Source organism: Ailuropoda melanoleuca, chromosome 9 (genome assembly GCF_002007445.2).
Source record: "Ailuropoda melanoleuca isolate Jingjing chromosome 9, ASM200744v2, whole genome shotgun sequence".
In the NCBI taxonomy this organism is placed as follows: Eukaryota; Metazoa; Chordata; class Mammalia; order Carnivora; family Ursidae; genus Ailuropoda; species Ailuropoda melanoleuca.
In genome coordinates this window covers 61,620,380-61,642,443 of record NC_048226.1, presented here as the reverse complement: position 1 = coordinate 61,642,443, position 22,064 = coordinate 61,620,380, and positions in this window count along the sequence as shown.

Below are 22,064 nucleotides of genomic sequence, written 5' to 3'. Positions count from 1 at the left end.
TTTTCAAGGCTAATTTCACAGCAAACATGGGATTATGTTTTAACAGTTTCTGAGAAATGATAGCAAATGGCAAGAAATCTGTACATTAGCAACATAGACAACTTCATGGCTCAGGAAATGAGAAAATGCAAAATTGTGATAGCATAAATAGGGGGTTTTCTGTATATATAGCTTCCTCTTAGCCCAATCTTATGTTTATTGAATATTCATTGGGGTATGTTAGAACAGTGAACAATATTTTGTGAGTTTGGCAAAGGAATAAATTGCTGAATGGCTTACATTTTTGCTACCAAGAAAGCCCCACAAAATGGGCCCAAAGTAGGTATTCAGCATACAACAAAGATGACTGAAAAGTACATTTATTTCACTGTTCTTATCAGTTCAGTCTCCTTCTCTATTTGCTGAATCCTATTTTATACTCCTCAATGGCTATCAACATGATTTTTATGAAAGTGTGTCCCTTTCTGTACGTCCTCCAATCTCTTCCTTTATTATGTGTCCCCCGATGTCTTCTAATAACTACATTTCCTTCTTCAGCAACCTTATTTTTCACCTATTTTCTCCTGGAAAGGTTTGTACTGGTGGTCCCAGTTACCTCAGAGTATTGTGGAAAAGGACCATCTCATCTGTACAGATTCCTAACAGTAGACCTCAACTTTCTTACATCTCCTCCTGAATTAAGACTTGAGGAACTTTTCTTGATATCCTTCATCTAGTGGCATTTATGTGCTATACTAAAAAGAAATCATAGTAACAGTAACTACTCCTGTGCATCAGTTTTCAGAGATATTTTGCTTAAGGTAACAATCCTCGTTGAAACAATGAAGCAGAGTATCCAGACACATAGTAGGCACATAACAAACTTCCTTAGAATGAACATAATGACTGAGAGTGAATAAGGAATTGGGTATGCAATTTAGTGGTATTTAGACTTGATGTGCTAGCTTGTAGGCAGATGTGAAATTTGAATGCAATTGAAATATGATGTTTTAAGTAGCTGATAATTTTAATATTGTAATACATTTCAAAATGGTTTATGATGCAGGCCATAATCCTGTCACAGAACATATGATCATCACCTAACATAGTATTTGATATCTTGCCAGCTAAAATTATCAATAAGAAGTAATTTTTATCCCAATTAAAACCTAACTTTGTTTCATAACCGTCTTATCATAATTGCCTTTAAAGAGTTATTGACAGACTTAATCATTTATCTAAAAATACTATCTTATTCTTTTTAGACGAATAAAATTCAGGAGAGCAATATTTTAAGTTTAACACCACCCCTGCAAAAAAAAAAAAAGTGTTTTTTTCTTCACAGTTAATTGGATAGTGAATGTCATAGTTAACTACAGTCAACCTAGTTTGCCTAGAAGTTTCTTATTTTCTTGTTTTCCTTATTCCTTTGCCAAACTCACAAAATATTGTTCACTGTTTCCCCCTTTCATCAAGGTCAGTCCACATCATGGCTTTTTACACTTCTTTCCAAGAGACTTTCACTTTTGTTTTCTTACAGTTTTGTTTCATTTGTCTTTCACGTCCTCTAATAGTCTGCCAGTCCTTCCATTAGTCAGTATCACACTCTCATTATTCTTCTATTTCTGCTGCTTTTTAGCTATAACCAGAAGCAAGCCAGTGCCTTAAAAGACGTGCTGTAAAATGTGTGTCTCTCTGGGGTAGATTTTATTATTGATCCAGATTCTCCACTTATTTTTGCATCCATCCCCAGGACCAGCTACATTATTTGCAAGACTTAGTACAAATTGCAAATGTGTAGCTGCTTGGTCAAAATTAAGAATTTCAAGATACCAACAGCAGAGCATTAAACTAATCATGGGATCCTTCTAAGCATGGAGCCTTGTGTGATGTGTAAGTAGTGCACTCCATGAAGGGAGCACTGTTCACAGCCTTTGCCATATGACTTTGAAGTTCTTTCTCTACAAGCTAGTGTATCCCCCATGCTACTGATATTGGGTGCTGTGGTCTGAATGTTTGTGTCCCCCCTCCCCAAATTCTTATGCTGAAACCCTAACCCCCAAGGTAATGGTATTAGGAGGTGGAGCCTTTGGAAGGTGGATCGGTCATGAGCTTAAAGTCCTCATGAATGGGAATGGCTCCCTTATAAAAGAAGCCCAAGAAAGATCCCTTGCCCCTTGTGCCACATGAGGTTATAGTGGGAAGACGACCATCAGTGAGGAAGCAGGCTCTCATTAGATACTGAATCTTGGACTTCCTGGTCTCTAGAACGCTGAGAAATAAATGATCGCTGTTTCTGAGCACCCAGTGTATGGTATTTTTGTTATAGCAGGCCAAATGGACTAAGACATTAGGTTTGACCATCTGATTTTCTTTGGATAATGGAATGTGCACAGAAATGACATGTTCCAGGTTTGTCTAGGCCATAAGTAGGCATTAGATGTCTCTGCTTGTCCCTCTGTTTTTCGGTCATGGGTGTATGTGTCAACTAATTCATGGCTGTGGGAGATTTAACATGTAGTGTAAAGTTAAGCCCAGCTGAGACCAGTCTACATCAGTTAGCTCCAGCCAACCATCAGACACACAAGTGAGAATAAATGGTATTTTGATCCACTGGATTTTGAAGTAATCTGTTCTAAAGCAAAAGCCTACTAAACAAGTAAATGAAAATAGTCCATCTAAGAGGCCTTACTAGACAAAATTGTTTTTGTTATTGATCCTCACCTCAGCTCTTTCTCATACCTCCCTTACCTAGCTCAGATTGTGGGCTAGTGAGTTGCTGTATCAAGACACCCCCCAACCCATTTAACCACACTCTAAACTTCACTGCCTACTTCTCCAGTTCCACTCTTGGTTCTGACAGCATTACCTCCCTCTCCCTCTAGGGATATCATATCACACACAAAAATCATCATTCTCTCAAGGTTATTTGTTGTGATTGTGCTTTCTGTCTGGTCTCCTTGCCTTTACTTTTGGTGCTTTTTTTTACTATCTTCCATCCTACAGTGAGATCGACCTTCCAAAAGCATAAACCAGTTTATATCATTCCCACGGTTATACATTTTATTGCAGTGTTTGGTAGTTGGAGTAAAACTTCTTACACATCCCATATTTTTGACCTCACCTCCCTCCGTCCTGTTTTGTTCCCTATGCTCCATCCAGATTAGCCTTTCTAAAAAATGCCATGCCTATTTCCATCTCAGAACTTTTGATCATTCTGATGGAAACATGCTCTCCACCCCATCTTCAGGTACCCCATGAATGTAAGGTGCTCCTACCACTCTACTCCTATTACTGTCCTATTTTATTCTGGAAGATGCCATGTCTGAAGGGATATTGAAAATTAAGTAAAAAGGGAATAATACAATGCATAACTTACAAAAAAATAGCAATAGTGAAGAAAAGGGACCAGTGACCAGATCTGGAGCTGTTAATGCTCTAAACTTTGAACCAAAGAAACAGAAGGCATGCCAGTTCCTTCCTACACGCTTAAAATAGGAGAATCCCAAGAGGGCCTTCCATAATTTTCCACCTGTTATTTTTATGAGATAAAACATGTGGTGCCTATTATGAGGTTTTCCATATTCCTCCTGCCCTATATTTATTTTTGACGAAATATTTTCTTGATTCTGGCCAAAGGTTGTCCACATGTCTTAATTTGGGGTAATACTGCTAATTATCAAAGAAACTTGTATCTTCGTAATATTTTAAAGGGCATAATAGGGAGAATATATCAGAAGCTATTAAGCAGACACTGTTCTAAACTGGAATTTTGCAATATTCTTTGCTTTTTCATTGACTTCAGTTTTTTAATATTTGTCCTTCTGTCTCCATTTTTCATTAAAAAATCAACAGTCATAAAAATAAATCCTTATGAAAATTTCTTTTAAATTTTCTCTGTTCTTCACCAAGGAAAAATAATGATAAAAAAATAGTGATTTTAAATATTGTTTAAAAAAAGGGCCAATATTATTACTGCTTACTGTGATTATGGAGAAAGTAGGGATTTGTAAATGATAAAGAAATGTTATACTAAACAGGTATAATAAGGGACTTATGTACAAAGCTTATGAGCCACAACCAAGGCCAACAGGAATAATGATTAGGGCTATGAATTTGACCAGAGCAAGGGACTACTGTGTGAAATACACTAAAACTTTGCCAAGCTTAGGGAGGGATCATAATTGACAGAGAAGGTAGACAGAGTGGAAGAAGGATGGGTACCACCCGTTGATAGCCAGAGATAAGATTGAAAAATTCCAAGACTGGGTAATTGTAAGCAGTCAGACAGAACTGAGCTTTCAGTTCATCATATGATAAATGGGGAAAGAAAGATGTCCTTCAAGGGAAGTGGGAGATTGTTGTATGGCAGAAGCTGGTCAGCCTAGTGTCTGGATAGGACTAGAGCCTAGGAAATATTCCACCAAAAAATGGAGAACCAATGAGAAAATACAAGAGAGGAAAAGAACATTATAACTTGAAAATATCTGTTTTCTCAGATGAATCTAGGATATAGCTAGGAAGCAATACTACTTTCAAGGATATATCCTTTGCTGTGGTTTGCATTATATTCATTCAAATAACACATTATACTAATCCTTCTAATAATAGATACTAACATTTCATATAAAAGTATATGGGATAAGGTGATAAATTTGTTCATTTATTATCACATTATATGTATTTTGTTTAAATAGGTAAGATATTTCACTTGTGGAGAATTTAATAAAGAAAAACAATGGGAAAAAGGGAAAAAATATGACACGGTGCCCTCAACATAAATTCTTATGTACAACTCCTTTTTATGTAGTTTGGAATTTGATTTCATCATTGATGAATTTTATTAGAAATTATATACTTTCTAGCAAGAGTTTTTGTTAAAGCCTTTGCCTTATGTTTTATAACCATATTTATCATAAATTATTTAGATATAATAGTATATTTAAAAGCTTCTAATTTTTCTTCTAAAGCTAAATGATGCTCATTTTTGAATTCTGTATTTCAGTGTTTGTTTGTTAGGTGAACAACATATATGGGAGATTTTTTTTTTCAGGAAAACTTTTTAGTGGTACACTTTGTGAATAATTATTTGAGATTGTCTCCCATGACAACTTGGCTGGGTATAAAATTTTTCTGTTACGTCCTTTTGCACTTAGGTACTCTAAAAAAGTTGTTTTATTATCTCCTGACATTAAATATTGTGGAGAAGTTGGAAATCTGCATGATTTTTTTTCTCTTATATGTGAGCTATTTTTTTCTTCCTGGATGCTTATGGAAGTCTTCATTCTTAAAAGTTATTTTTCAGCAAGCTCTATTTAATGTTTATCTTTTCAATGTTTAACAGGTGTAATCACCTTTACACCTGTTAATCTCATTATCTGAGGTCTTATTTAAAATCTTTTTTTACTTATAATACTCAGCATATGTGTAACTCTACGGATTATTTCTTTTCAGGAAAATTCGTGTCTTTGATATATTATATCATTGTGTCTGTCATCAGAACAAGAGAGACTCAAATTAATGTCAATGTTTTCTGCTACTTTAGCTTTTAATTCAGTATAACTTATTTAGCACCAATTTAGTGACAGGCACTGTGTTGGTGAAGAAAACAGAAGAATAAAATACGTTCCCTAGCCTTAGTAAATTTATAAATATTCTTATGTTGTGACTCTTGATAATCACAGAGGCTAGCCCTCGAATGTAGAAAAGAGCGTGAATTTGTCTTTGAAATAGAGGGGTTTAGTTCAATTGACTTTCACATGCTGCCTGTAAAAATCTCATCAACAGTCTTGTGGTATGCTTAACAATAACAAAATATATACATAAATCTATGTGCAGCAGTTTATAAATATATCCACATAAACAGATGCTATTCAATAATAGTTTCTATGTTTATTGTGTGGCACATGCTGTGCTAAACCCCTTTTTAGATCATCTGACTTAATCTTCACAATAACCTCATGAGTTATATTTTATCTGTCTTTTACAGATGAGGAAATGCAACTGAGTTGAGTTCCAAGGTCAGACAATGCTTAGCACAAATTAGACAATCGAAATTTACCGAATGGGAGAAGAAACTGGGACTTAAAGCCAGGGCAGTGTGAATACAAAATCTTTGTCTTAACCACTGTACTAAAGAGCTCATCAAGGGGAAACAAACAAAAATAACAGCACAAATAAAAACAAATCAATTCTGGGTAAGGTTCAAAGATAAGAAGACTGGAATTAAACCAGTCAGGAGTTCTGATTCTGTTATCAAGATCAATTTTCTGCTTTTTTTCCCTTTTAAGCAGAACTTTAACTTTAATTAGACATTTTAGCACATGAAAGTTAATATATCTTGACTCAGTTGTGAAAGTCCCAAATATGAGCTGTAAGATTTTGATACTCGGTAACCAATTAAAGAATTAATTAAGGCTAAATAAGAGTTTTAAATCAAAATTAGGTCTATAAATTTACACTTAAATAGAAAAGGAACTTACATTTTTAAAAGAACTTATTGTAAAAGACTATCCAGTATTTAGGCTGATGTAATTTCTTTTAATTGATACATGGAAAAAAAATGATAGCAGGAAATAAACCATCCAAATAGTCACCACACATAATGAACCAGACAGTGTGATAAGTGACAGCTTTCATTCCCCCGCCTCCTGCCCCCAGAAAAAACAGGGGAAAGCTTCTTATGAAACTAGTTTATATAAAATCTATTTCTTTCTGTTTTGTAGTATTAATCAAATGCACTTACCTTTAAATATACTTCAATAATGTAAATATATTTTACATAATATATAAAACAAATACTATTTTATGCTAATAAATATGATAAATACTTACTGGGAACAATTTCAAAATGGAAAATACAAGAACAACAACGTCACTCATTATCCCATTACCCATAGATAACAACTGTTGACATTTTTATGATATCTTCATTCATGAAACACCTAGCACACGCACTGGTGAATGTGCATGAGGACATTAGGAATGTAGCTGGACAGTTTGATTACTACACTGACTACTTTCCACAAAGAAAAAAAATATATTTGAAGTTTAATTTGTATGATTTGTTTTTAATCAGTTCTTTTCTGAATATTCTCTGTGGCTTGAAATATAATAAATAGTATTATGGAATGTAATTTACAATGATTCTACAAAGTATAGGAAGTAAGGGAAAGAAATTTAAGACAGAAGGCCAAAAAGACGCCAATAAAACAGTTGTGATATAAAGAATTGGTATTCTTTCTTAACTGCAAAATAACAGTACATAAAAAAAGAGTATGCTACACTTTTAAACCAATCCAGAAATTCCCACACTTCTTACTTCACACAATTCATTATATGGGCCCTGAAGGAGCTTCAGCATAAAAACAAAGATCTAATTGTTTGCTTTAAAAACTGGTTACACAGTTTACCTAGCTTAATAATCTTGAACAACAAAGGAGGGATTTTTTGGGGTGGGTGGGGGTTGGAGTTGGGTTGATGATCCCTGGCTTGAGGCATGGGAAAGAAGGGTCCTATTAGGAAAGCAGAACATTTATGGCAGAAGTAGATTACTAAGTGGATAATTAATGGTGGCAAAGATAGGAGATCTTCCCTCCCTCCTTGGGCTTATTCTCACACTGAGGTTATAGCCCTGAGGAGGGTTTTTTGTTTTAAAGACCATTCTTTCTGAAACTTTTGGTCTTTCTGTGGTTTATTGAGCTAGTCTCTTAGGTTCAAGGGGGTCAAAGCAGAAGATATCTTCTCCAAGGCATTAAACAGACATTAAAGGAACAAAGCAGGTCTGAAGCGTTTTCACAGGGTCTTCTTCAAAGATTTAATCTACAAAGGAGGGTTTTTTTTTTCCCTCCACATAAGACATTTGCTTAATGACTTTAGGAGCCTTAATTTATATCTTTTACCCTTTTAGTAAAAGTTTAAAACTGATCAAATTTGAGCACATAAATTAACAGTGTATAGATAACCCTAAAGACTAAATCAAAAGTTGGAGGGTAGGAGGTACTTTATGATAGATTTGTATCTTGATTCCTCCTACATATTAGAATTCTTAGATGCGTTAATAAATACCATATATGCAAATATAGTAAGAACATGTGTAGTACTTTCCAACTTCAGATGACCTATGTATCCTATACACATGCAAACGTGTAAATTTCATTCTTAGATTACTTTAAATAACATTACATCATTTTAGTAAGTCTTTGGGGTACAGGAAGCAAAAAACAACAGATACATGATGACAGCATTTACTGCATTGATGTCATTGCCATAAACATATAGAGCCAGATGAAAAATAGATAACATTAATAGTAAAATGTATATTGATTACTGTTTATCAGTTTAGCCAATAAAGTACCATTGTAATAGTACAGTAATGGTTATCTTGGTTTATTCTTACAGTCATACCTACAATATGAATAAAAATAACCTTCACATAATTTGAGCAATAATGTCTTGCATTTTGAAACATAATATAAATAATTACAGAAGAATAACTTTTTAAATGTCTCATTTTTACTGCATGTGTGTGTATGTTCACACATGCACATAGATCATGTGTCTTCATTTAAAAGCCGTGGCTTCTATAAAATTTAATTACATCTCCCTGCAGCTTTAAATTGTGAGTGGCTCTAAATCAAGTGTGTCTTCAAAACAGGGGCAGCTTCTATTAAATTTAATTATGTTTCTCTGCATATTGCACAGTGGAGGTGTAGCTGCTAAATGAGGGCATCTTCTATGAAAATGGCACAGGAAGGATGTAGGAATAAGCAGGATGGCCTTCATGCCTCTTTGAAATGGATAAAAATACTGTTGTCTTGCCACAGTCAAAACTCTCTGGAACCAGCTTTAGTAATGTAAGACAAAGCCAAGAAGATTGAATTTTTCATGCTATTTTCACGTATGATATGTACATTTTTGGAAATATTCCATTTATGTTAATTTTTCAATACATTAAATATGAATTCAAATGATTGAAATGTAGAAAGTCTTTTGCATTATATTTGAATTTCAGAACCATATGCGTCACTAATTTCCAGTCATACAAAAGGGATTAAAGAGGCAAAGCAGCTTGAAATTATACTTTCTTTTGTTAAAAAACAAACAACAAAAGAAGAATACTAGGGATTTTTTTTGTAATCTCCAAAGATAAAAACTTTTCTTTTTCCTTTTAAAATTAAAAAAAATATATATGTGTGTATATATGTGTGCTTTGCTATCTCAATAGTTGCTAATCATATGACTAATTTTTAGGAGGGTATATATTTGATCATATATGTGTTAAATATTAAAAGCCAGCTTTTAAAAACTGCTAAAAACAGAGAATTCATGACTGGGTCACTTGTAAAATGAGATTGACTCAGTACCTGTATTGAGCACTTATTGATGTTATAAATCACGGTAATATACGTTGCTTCAACATAAAGTCTCTATAGATGCAGGCTAAGTAAAATGGGTCATTACTTCTATATGTGTTTCACAATATTTAATAATATATTATTATATAATTTATTATTATTACATTATAGAATTGCTTCTGGGAGGGTGGCAGGAAGTTGATTACCTCAATATTCCTCTCCCTAAAGGAGATGGAATTTTAAAGCGTTACCATTTGGGGGGTGTAATACTTAGAGAAGGAGGCCTAATTAAAATAAACATTACAGAACTTCATGTTCCCAAACTCACTCAATGGAATAGTCTTTTCAAGTTTTTGCTTTTCCTTCTTCTATAAGCTGGAGTCCTTTCCTAGAATGGAAGCAAAAAAAAAAAAAAAAAAGGCCTTTTAACTCTTGAGCAAATTAAAGTCCTGGCCAACCATTTTCCCAGCTCGTGTAGAAGTAAAATTAACTCGCTCAATTGGCATTTTTTTTTGACACGCAGACCTCGGTGGTGCTCTGCGCTCGTCTTGAGAACTACCATGCGTTGCAGCAGACATGTTTATATGCAGAAAAGGACAGCTTGTGATAACAGTGGCAGTAAACTTGCAACTTGCCTATTTCCTGAGCTGCCTAGAAATGTATTGAAGACAAACACCACAGGTGCATTTATCCTAAAGTCATACATGTAATCTTTGACTTCGGTTTAAAAAATGACAGCAGAGATCTTGCCAGATGTTGGAGCTGTGCCTACATAACCACACAGAAGTGAACATTTGACATGGTCATCCTCCCATTTAGGTGGAAACTTCTAAAAATAAGAGAAATCAGCCTTTATAGGTCAGATTTTTATTGTAGTCTGTCCCCACCGGCTGAAAGTAAAAATGGGATTTTCCACTCGAGAGATTCTATTTCTTACATTAGCTCAGGTTGAGAATTCTCCGAGACTACATCACTGATTAACACTTGATTTTGTATTATTCGGAATGCGTGTTTATTTGAACCCCTCACGTGCCATTTTCTGTTAAATTTATCAACACATCCCAACTTAACAGGCATAGCTTGTAAAAATGATTTGTAGATTATTTGTTTAAATTATGGTCATTGGGCTGATTGGCTGGCTCTTCTAGAATAAATGTGCCCAAATAAATTACAAACCGAGATGTTCATTAGTAAATTGGGGGCATGAGGGTAGAAAAGTAAAACCAGCTGGGTGCACAGAGCTTAGCTGAGCGTGGATGTACTCAGGTACCAACATCAGTTACCTGCTCGCCAGTCTTCAATTGAGTATCTTTTTTCACTAAATAGCGATGGAAAAGGTTCCATTTTTATGGTCTGTAAGAGTGTGCCATATACATAGTGCTGTATATATGCATTAAATTGCAAAGCTTTCCCCATTCCGTTTTCACTATTTCTAAATACTGTCTAAAATAAAATGATTAAAATGTCAGTGGATCCACATGCATTCTATGTTTGCAATAAGCATTTCTTTCTACAAAAGAGAAATGCTGTTTAATTTCAGTGTGATTGTGAATTTTGTAAAATGAGGATGTAATAGCATTTTACTTAAACTTATAGCATCTTCTGCTCATATTGTGTTTCAGAATAGTTCCTTCATAATTAAAGTGTCAAAAAACACATTTGTAACAAGAATGATGAAATTCATTCTGAATAATCCGTCAGCAAATAATAACCTGCATTTCCTGCTCTCAAACAGAATCATTTAATACCTTTCAATCATTTGGTTCTTCCCTCTTTTTTCTTTTTTCTTGTTACTCTTAGAAAATAACTTCCTATAACAGCTTAGAAACTATTTTATGGGCTTAATGGAGGTTTTTCTTTAGCTGGAATGTTATATGGTTAGCAAATGTTTCTATAAATATGTAAAATGCTCTTCCCTGAGTCCCCACTGGATGCCTCTCAACTAGAGCATTTCCAAAACAACAAACAAGGCAAACAAAGAATGCTTCAAAATAATCATAATTTCACATTTCCCCCCAATCGTTGTTCATCTATTTTTCTATTTTATTGGTGAAAACAGAAATCATATTGAGGGGAGGAGTTCCTCTCACGTAGAGATGAAGGCACCTTGGCATTTAGGTGCTCTGGCACACCATGTTTCTGAAATAGTGAAGGAGCAGCTCAGATTATTCAAATGCATTTTCTCCATCTAAGATCTTGGTTTTACATTGCCTTTTTAAAAATGATATTCATTTTATACTTACTTTTAAAAATTTAAATGAAAAAACGCTGTTTATATCTGTACATGTATGCCCACTGGGGATTGTGATAAAATGCAAATATGAATAAGCAAGCAATGTCCATGGAAAGAATTTATCTTATATCATGAGAATCAGTTTTCTGGTTGGCTTCATATTTTCATGCTATATATGCTTGAAACTTAGCTTTTGGAGAGTTACTGGATGAGGCAATCTATCTCAGGATGATAAACAAATTTCTATAGCACATACATCCTGACTTTTCACCTCTCTCTCCTCTGCATGAAGTTTAGTACAGTATGCAGGCTGTACAAGGCATGACACGATAAATTGTTTTATAGTGTATCTGAAGATTTTACTCCAGCACAGGTCAAGCATAATTGTAAAAGGGAAAAAGAAAATCTTTTAAAATAATTTATTCTTTTAAAAATGCTTATACCATCCACTGCAGCTGCAGAACCATAATGCTTTCATTAGAGATCACATCTGGGCTGAATTAAAACAGGAGCCTTTCCCAGCCCTGGAGTGCTTCTCAGGTTGAAAGTTTTTCTCATAGCTCCTGAAGCTTTTCCAAAAATCAAGGGCTAAGACAGAGAACAGACCTTGTCACGAGCTGGTACCAGGCTTTAAGTACATTCCTGCTCTGTTATTCACCGTCTGGCTCTAATTTGGAGGTACATCTCCCTTGTGTTCACTTTATTAACTTACATATGACTAGCTCTTTTGTTTAATATGGAAATAAAGAAAACAGGGTTTGTTGAAGAATAGTACCATAGACTGAAGCTTTTATTTTTCCACACATTTGCTTTTTTTCCCCCCTATATGTTTGCTCTTTAAAGCAATTTCCCCATGTTTGAACCACTTGGATGATTTTTAAAAAGCAGATAATATGGAGAATTCATAACAGACCTGGTTTTCCCCTTTATTTTATAAAAAGGGAGGGGGAGAACTACACAGATTATAGTGCATCGTGGGTTTTTTTTTTGTTTGTTTTTTTGTTTGTTTTTGACCATCAGTTTTATCTTAGGATTGCAAAGGAAAAAGTCTATCAATGTTATCCATAGGCACAATGATATAAAAGTAAAATTATAGAAATTTTGGTGAAATTATTTCAACAACATATTGTACAGTTGAATAGAATGTCAGCCAACTATTGAGATGTCATGACAGTAAATAAAGAATAGAAGTATATTCAAAATTTAAAAAAAAATCGTAAGGTGTATTAGGAGGAAATAAACCACCAACCAAAGAGAAAGGCATCTAAAAAAAATTATTAGGAATGTCTTTCTGATGACTGGAAAATGTTAATGCTCCAGATTTTTAGTATACAATAATCTATCCACTTGTACAGCACACACACCTTTATTAAAATCCCAAATCTTGGGACAAAAGGAAAAGACACATTCTGTGAGGCTCAACCTACCAAAAAAGAAGCAGGTGCACACATAATTATCATGCGGTGTGCTCTCTACTGAAATAGTGCAGCTGTCCAGTGGTGGCAGTGATTAACTTGGCCTGAGGAGGTCACCTTTGAGCTGGTCTTTGAAGGATGAATAGAAGTCCAGTGAACCTTGGAGTATTTATAGATTTTAGCACATCTGTAACATTTACTCTTTGTCTGAATTTACCAGTTGATAGTTTTGGGGGGATAGAGAATGCATCTCACTATAGCATTAATGTGCTTTCCACCTTTACTATTAATTCTAAAACTAACATTATTCTGACAAATTCTTTTCCTAAGTGGCATTATAATTTACAAATGTTTTTCCTCCTCCTACGTAAGTGGAACCTACTTTCGGCACATATAACAGGAAAAACTAAAGAGTCAAGTCAACCCAGGTAATATGTGGGAATGCCAGTTTGATTAATCTCTCTGAACCTTAACTTTTTCATTAAAAAGACGGGGTAATACCTATCCCCCGGAATGATGAGGATATAATAAGACTGTGGATTTTGTGAACTAGGACAATAGCTACCCCATAGTAAGCTAACATTCAGCAAATGTCATTCTCTTCCATAATTTTATCTCCAAATGGGATGAACATGCCATTGCTCATGCTAGTGCTCTTTTTAAGCTTCCTAATGCTGTATTTCAGGGTATGATGAAATGTGTGTATGGTAAACATTCATGTCCATGTACTTTGACAAATGAATGCAGATTGTTTGACAATAATCTTCGTATAAAGTAGATTAATGGAAGAACACAAATAATAAAGCTCCTCTAATATTTCACTACGTCTGTATTTAGACTTAATTTCTTGATGAACAAAGTGATTTGTGCATTCCCGCAATATATTGCTCTTCGTGAAAAGTCTTGCAGGCCTCCTTAAGAGCAGTGGTGACCTTTTCCATTGCTTTTACAGGCACTCTCTGAGTACCTAGTAAAATACTCCAGCCAAGCCTAGGTGTTCAGTAAGTGTCGCTTTACTGCCTCTTGTTCTTCAAACTCAGATTTAGGATTTCCCAGAGAACATTAGCACAACTTTGTCTAGTAGGAAAGACACAAACCAAAATGCCTGAGTCAAGTCACTTGTTTCTATACGTGGTTTATGAAATGTTAAACCAACAAACAAAAATTTTCGAATGTAAAGCAAATTAAATGCTATATTTAGCACCATTGAGTTTATTTATAAAATGATAAGAACAACCTCCTAATTACATGAAATCAAAACATTTAAGAGGATACAGGTTGGAAAGCAGGTTCCTTCTTCTCCTTCAGTGTTCTTTACTTCTATATTAGACAATGAAGGTAAAAGGACTTGTTTTACTTAACAAAGCTGGCTAGCTGTTCTTAAGGAAATTCTTTTTCAGTTTGTAGCTCACGTGAATGTCAATGTCAAAGTAACAACAGCACCACTGGGATGAAATGGATAAAAGACTCCTGGTCAGATGAAATTCTCTTTCCATTAAGATTTACCCTTCATGTTTTCCATTAAGTATTGTCAACTCAGCTTCTTTCTTCATCGAAAGCGGCCAGCTGATGGATGCTTATGTATAGTACAGCACAAGGTAGGAAAATACTTCTGTTTCTGTGTGTTTTTACAATCTTCATGTGGAAAACAAAATATGACAATATTTCTAGGCTACATTGTTTTATGTATGAATTGTGAAATATCTCATTTTTTGGTAATAATTTTTGATGGAGTTTCTATTAATCTCCGTACTGGTAATCAAGTTTGGGACATGGCTTCCAAGAATAAAATTTTACTATAATTAAAACTACAAGAAAAAAATTTATTTCATTTCTTAGTTAAGTATTATACTTTTTCTTTTAACAAGGAAAATCTTAAATACAATCTCTGATTATGTTTGATAGGTTTTGGCACTCGAAAATTGTCTTACAATGTTTTGTAATGGTTTTCCATGGACAGGTTGGAAATATCAGGAGCTATACATCTGAAAATTAAGGAACGTCAGAATCATATGATTTCTTGGCAATGTGCCTAATCCTATGGTATCCATGAGTATTAAAAACCTTTGAAATCATTTCAATGCACTTAAATAACAAAGTCAAGGGGCATATTTTTCCTTTTCCTAACTAAAAAGATTTTAGAGAAACAGTCACCAAGAAAATATTTTTTTTCCTTCTTCAAATTTCTCTAGGGTAAATTAGTTACATACTTAGAACAAAGTATCTTTTCCGCCAAAAGGAAGACCGTTAAAGAAATTAACAGATCAAATCAAGGGATATACAGGAAGGTCAAGAAAATTGTAAATTTGCCATGAGAGGGTGGCAATAGGAAAAACAAAGAGGGGCCTATCTAAGAAATATCTTGAAGTGAAAAATCAATAAACTTTGTGCTGAATTAGATTTTAGAAGCTAAAGAGTCAGTTTAGCAGCAGTACTTCTAGCACTGGCACTTGGGAAGCACTGCTCAGTATAGGAGGGAATAGTCATTGCATGCATATCAGGTGCCTCAGTCCGATTTCTTCCTGCTCCACCTCCATATTTATTCAGTCACCAAACTAGGCTGTTTAAATCATCTTTCTCAAACTTGTCCCTAACTTTCCACCTTTACAACCAACACATGAAATGGCCCTTGAACTAGTTTTCCTACTTGTAGCCCAGCTCAAGGGTCACTACCACGTCAGAGATATTCTGACTGAGAAAATACAGACCTGTCACTTAACTGTAATGGCTTCCCGGGACTGTCAGGACAAAATCAATCTCTTTTCCCTGACAACAACAACAAAGTTACCCTTCAGAATCTCTATCTGCCTTCTTGCTTCTCCAACTGCTTGCACTTCTCCTGATACATACAGGGATTTCATATCTCTGTCCTTTTCCATGTGTGGCTACCTCTTGACACTCCTTCCCCAGTCTTCTCCTGGTCAATTTCTATTTATCTTTAGGGTTCGGTTCCACCATTCAAGCATCACCTTCCGTGGCAGTCCTTCCTCTGTGTTTCTCTATCCTAACTACTGACATTGCACTGCGTACAGATAAAGATTCTAAGTATTTTCAAGATAATGAGCTCTTTGAAAAGCAAGGAGAGTATCTTTTGTATTTTGTAAAGCCAGGCAGAAGTCAGACCCAACATTCGGCGAAGAGTATGTATGCAAAATATGTATTTAATGCACTAATTAATGGATGAGTGAAGTAATAATTATAAGAAAGTTTAAGGCATAGACAATGTGTATATACTTTTAATTGTCTTTGCAGAGCCTGGAGGCTGTACTAAGCATATAGGTGTTCAGTCCATGAGCAGAAGGTGTATTTTGGAGATACAAGTTCAGTCTACCTGACATTTTCAGCTTGAACGTTTGCATTCCATATAAGAAAAAAAAAAAGCTGTGAACTTGTGCTGTTATCTAACCCTCTGATTCTTTAAATTATTCTGAGAAGGTCACACTTAATTGTTCAGTGCTCTATGTGTTCCTTTTTTGGGGAAGCATACTGATAATTCCAGGTCTCTATTTCCTTAAAATGGTGTGATTAACAAATTATGCAGTCTGGTTTTCTGAAAAATGAAGCAAAACATCCTATTTCCTTATATATTTTTATATACAATATATACTTACATAGAACTAAATAGCTATGTAATATTTTCTATTTTCTGTCCTACACCTAATATTTCAGAATTTCTGTCAGTCTTGATTGTCACCAATATTTCCTATCTCAGGAAAGAGCACTGCCATCCATGAAGTTGCCCCCCAAAACCCATGATTTTTATTCCTCTTTCTTCATCACTTGTTATATTTATTCACCAAGTCTCATACATCCCATATCCTAAACCATGCCCATTACCCACTCCCTAGCCTGGGCCACCATTAGTGCTCAGTTAGACTGTTGGAATAGACTTTTAATTGACTCCCATTCTCCCAGTCATGCTCTTTTCTAAAATATTCTTGAAATTGTAGTCAGAATGATTTTTTAGTGCTCACATCTTATCATGTTACTCCTCTATTTAAAACCATTCAATGGGGTCAGTAGCTTCCAATTGTTAACCCAGCTTTTAAGGCCTAAGACTTATCTGTGACATCTCCTCACCTTGTACTCTACATTGGTACTATATGAAAATTATTTTTCCTTCCTTGAATTTCCTATTCTGCCTAGAGAATGGACTTGGGAAGATGTTGTTTCTTTGTCTTAATGCCCTCTTCCCCAACTCTTCTTGGGGTAATTTCCACTCATCATTTAGTTAAAAGTTTGAACTTTACTTCTTTCATGAGGTCTTCCTGGTTGCTTGACCTTTAGCCACCCAATCTCAGAAAACATCATACTCTCATTTTTAACACTTAGCACATTTCATTGTTTTTGTTTGTTTGATATCTTCTTCTTTCCAGATGGGCAATAAGGTCCATAAAGACAGTGCTCTTTGCTCAGTGCCTTGCAAAATGCCTGACACACAGGATGTACTCAATAAACGTTTTTTAGAATGCAGTGAATTGATTCCAGATACACATGACATTTTTTATCTGCACTGAGTAGGTTGATCTAAGCAGTTGTTTCTGATAACTTTATTTACTTGAAATATAAGGAACATGAAAATTTTATTTAATTAAATCTCTGCAAAATTTTTGGTTTCTTATTGGGAATAAAATAGAAAAATATGAAATAAATTAACAAAACTTGAGTCCCCGTTGCTTAAATTTTAAGTAACAAAAAAGATGGTATTTAAGAAAACCAAAAAGGAAGCTACAAATATTACTTTAATTATTTAAAAGTGACCCAGCTCTCAAATTTGGAAGGTCAGTTACATATAAAAGCATTTAATCCTCTAACTTTAAGCATAGCTTACACTTTCTTACTACTTTTTCATCTCAGTGCAGTGAACTGGTTTCCTTTTTGTAATGGAGTTTTGCTTAAGGTGAACTTAAATGTCAAATTATGATATGGTGCTTGAATCCTTTCCAGGAGTCTCCTTAAAATCCTTTCTTACTAGGTTTCAATCTTGTTGCAATCCCTTGGACTGGAGTGACTGCAAATTACAGTTTGAAAACCACTGACCTCTTCCTCTCTGCTAATATTGTTAGAATGAAGCTACAATGGCACCTATCAGGATAACCAAATTAGAGCAGTTCACATAAGGCAGACATGCATACAAATGTACTTTATGTACCAGATGTATTCCTCAACAGGAAAATGACAGCCATTCAGATAAAATGCTTTTATTATTTACTTTCAACAAGTACCTATAGCTGTGGCATGACTATTGTTGAATCATTTCAATAATCTTGTTATAGGGCTGGTAATAAAAGAAAAAGCACTTCAGCAGAGAGAAATGACCTGCCTCCTGACATCTTCAGAGGTACCGGATGACAGTGATACGTAGATTACTTTTCTGTTCAAACCAGCAAGAGCATTGCCAGACCTTTTTTTGGCCCAGTTTATTTCCTCAAAGCACTGATGTAAGGTTGACAAGAAAGGCAGGAGGCACCCTTGCAATTTCACCACTGCCAGTAGGTGTAGCAGTTGGTGTAGTTTGACATGTGAAGGAGAAGATGGAGGCATCCTTGGAAAAAGCTGTCCAGTTACCAAAGATGTAATGACTTTGGCAAAGACTCTGTCTTCTACACATAAGCAAGAACTGATGAATAACGGTGCTTTGAAACGTAAAAGGATATTGACCTTCTTAAATTAAGCAGGGACAGGTATCTCACAATTTATGTGTAGGCCCAATATGTAAGTAATGTTTAAGTATTTTTTTCTATGGTAATAGCTAGAAGACAGAGATGTCTTTGAAATTAATATCCATTCATCGTCAACTAAGAAGTTGCAAGAAACTTAGCAAGTCCTAACATTTACAAATTGTATTGTATTCCTCTATTCTTCATTGGGTCTGTTACTTCTCAGATAATCTTAGTATCAGAAAAAGAAGAGAAGCTCCTTTTTTGTCTTGCCTTTTTCCAGTAACATCATACTGCTCCGTTTGATACATGAACTATTGTCACATTGAAAAATGTGGAGTCATGGACCAGCAAAGATGAAACCAGTGTATCAGGTAAAACAAAACAAAATGAACAAACAAAAAAGACTCCGTGATTTTAAGGTTGCATAACAATGTGTTTATATCTGCATCTTTAGAACATAGTGTTCACCAACTCAACATCAATATCTTGGATCTAAAATTTCCGATGGAATTGGCCCTTTGATTATTTATGCTACACAAAAGGGTCTATTCTCCATTTTGCACACAAGAAGAGGGAAGTTAATAGTTAGCAAATTGACTGGTTTCTCCCAATGCCCTATGTCTGGCTAAAAGGTTAGTTAGCTGAATGAAAATGTCTTAAATTTACTGGTAGGTGAACCTGGCTTGTCCCTGAAGGAAAGGCACCTAGCAACATAGGTGCTGGGAAGTACAATCAGCCCAACTAAGAAGTCAAGGGTCAGCCCTAGAGCTCCCTACAATCTCCCAGCTATTTTTTACTTTCTGTATTATTCTAAGGGTGTTAATATTTTATGATGAATATCACATCATTTCTGCCTAGTAAGGCGATCATTCATGAGACAACCCATTTCTCCACATAAGAAATTTTAAAGCATATATAATCCCCACTTACAAGACTAGATTGCAGGATTACTATACTTCAAGTCAGAAGACGGATTCAGTTCCAAACTATGCTGTTAACTCTGATCTTAGGTTTCCTGAGTCTCAGTACTTTTTCTTTTCTTTTCTTTTCTTTCTTTCTTTCTTTCTTTCTTCCTTTCTTTCTTTCTTTCTTTCTTTCTTTTCTTCCTTCCTTCCTTCCTTCCTTCCTTCCTTCCTTCCTTCCTTCCTTCCTTCCTTCCTTTTTTTCCCTTAAGATTTTATTTATTTGAGAGAGAGCAAGCCAGAGAGAAAACACAAATGCAGGGAGGGGCAGAGAGAGAGAGGGAAAAGCAGACTCCCCACTGAGTGGGGAGCCAGACATGGAGCTTGATCCCAGGACCCTGGGATCATGACCTGAGCCAAAGGCAGACACTTAACCGAAGGAGCCACCCAGGTGCCCCAATACTTTTTCAATAGTAAGATGAAGGTGGTAGTATTTTTATGAGGATTAAATGCTATTTCTAAGCAAATTATATAGTTATGTAGCTGGCACTTTTTGTTATTCTTACTAGAGTTATTGTGGGAATTTAATTCTAATTGCATTGGCACTGCTTACTGCATACCCCTTGATGGGATTTGTGATCCTAGGAACAGGAAGAAGAGATTAAGGTTTACCAAGGATATCCCTGTTCTACAGAACTGGGTGAGTAGCTTTAGTTCCCAGTATTTTTCACAACAGCCCCCTGAGGTAATTTTGTCCCCTTTATTAATAGAGGAAGAAACCAAGACCTAGAGATGCAATTACTTTGCTAGTCATTGATACAGTAATTGGCAGAGTCAGGTTTGGGCCTATCTCAAGGTGTCGTCTTTGTACTATTCTAGCTAATAGCCATTCAGATAGCTGGTATAAAGTAGCATAAACTAAAGTGGGCTTATGTAGGACAGGCCTGTGAATAGTCCTCTCACTGAGAGTGACATACCCAACAAAAAATACACCAGATCATTGACAAATCAATAGTGAAGCGTTGTTAGCCTTACAAGATGCTGTTCTAAAATATGATATGATGTATTATTGGTTAGCTTATATATAAGCTACTTTATAGCATTAAATAGAATATTTTGCCCCAATTATGTGGATACACACACACACACACACACACACATTACTAATATATTCAGTGTATCTAGTATAGTATGAAAAAGTATTAATAACACTAATAGGTATTAATATTTATAGGTATTTCTATAAATATAGCTTATTACAATTGAATTATATTAAAATTAAAGCAAGAGATAGTTAACATTTCTTTTGGTTGTCTCTTAAATCTTGAAGTGACCTCATGATGAAGGTGAATAGTATATATGAAGACCAAATATTCTTATTTGATTTGAAACATGCTGGGATCAGTGATTTGTGGAGGAACTAGAGTGCTGAGGATATTGTGAGGCTCATGGCAGTTTCTTCGAAGGTGCTGTGGTCTTTTGATTGAACAGCAAGAACATTTATCAAATTCATATCTTGACCTCACCTGTCTTTCTCTGGGGAGATAACATCTTATAGGAGCTGTAACAGAGAGAGTGCTCTCATATCCACAGAACGAACATAATTACAACATTAGGGCTAATAATCATCCAGGAAGCTCCCAGGAGCTGGGGCATCCAGAGGCAAAAAGAAATTCCCCAACTAACCAACACTTTATGACTCGGGGTGCTGTGTGGTGACTCAAAGCCGTCCAGTCCTAGGCTGGAACTTTGTCAGTGACATTGCCAGTTGGAAGCTGTTCATTCCATCCTGTACCTGAGGCTTTGGAGTCTTTCTGACTTACTCTCCAATTATGACCCATGACTACAACCTGACTCATTAGCCACACTTGGCTGTGTTATTTGAATTTTCCAAACGGCTTCAGTGTCTGGATTCTGGAATGAAATAATGGCTCCCAGACTCAATCCTTGGCACCTACACTTGTTGCCTGCTTGCACTTAGCTTTGCTTGTGGACTGCCCTCTCTTGAATCAGGCACCCACTCCACCCTTACAGAACAGATGGCCTTCCATCAACCTGGAAGACTGCTTAGTAACATCTCACATGGTCCCATAGTAAAAAGTGAGATGATATAGAAGCAGCATTTGAAACAGAAATTACTAGTATATAGTCTTTACATTAATCCAGCCTTAAGTATGGTAATAATAACATTTTAGAAATTACTGACATTTATTGTGCATGTACTTAATACATTTCAGTCATTGCATTCTGTGCTCTATCTACATTAATTTGTTGAATCTGTCTAATAATCCCATGGTACAGGTGTTATTAGAATAAACCATATGAAACTGCTGGATTTTGACAATTTTTGATCTACAAAATTGGCAATTTTCATATGGTTGATGCAAATGTTAGCCTCATTTGACAGATGAGAAATCTGAGGCATGAAAGAAATTAACTTTTTGTGGGTCACAGTTGTAGAACCCCCCAAAAAAGTGTATAATGGCTTTATGCTTTTCTTTCCCATGTGCTCCATG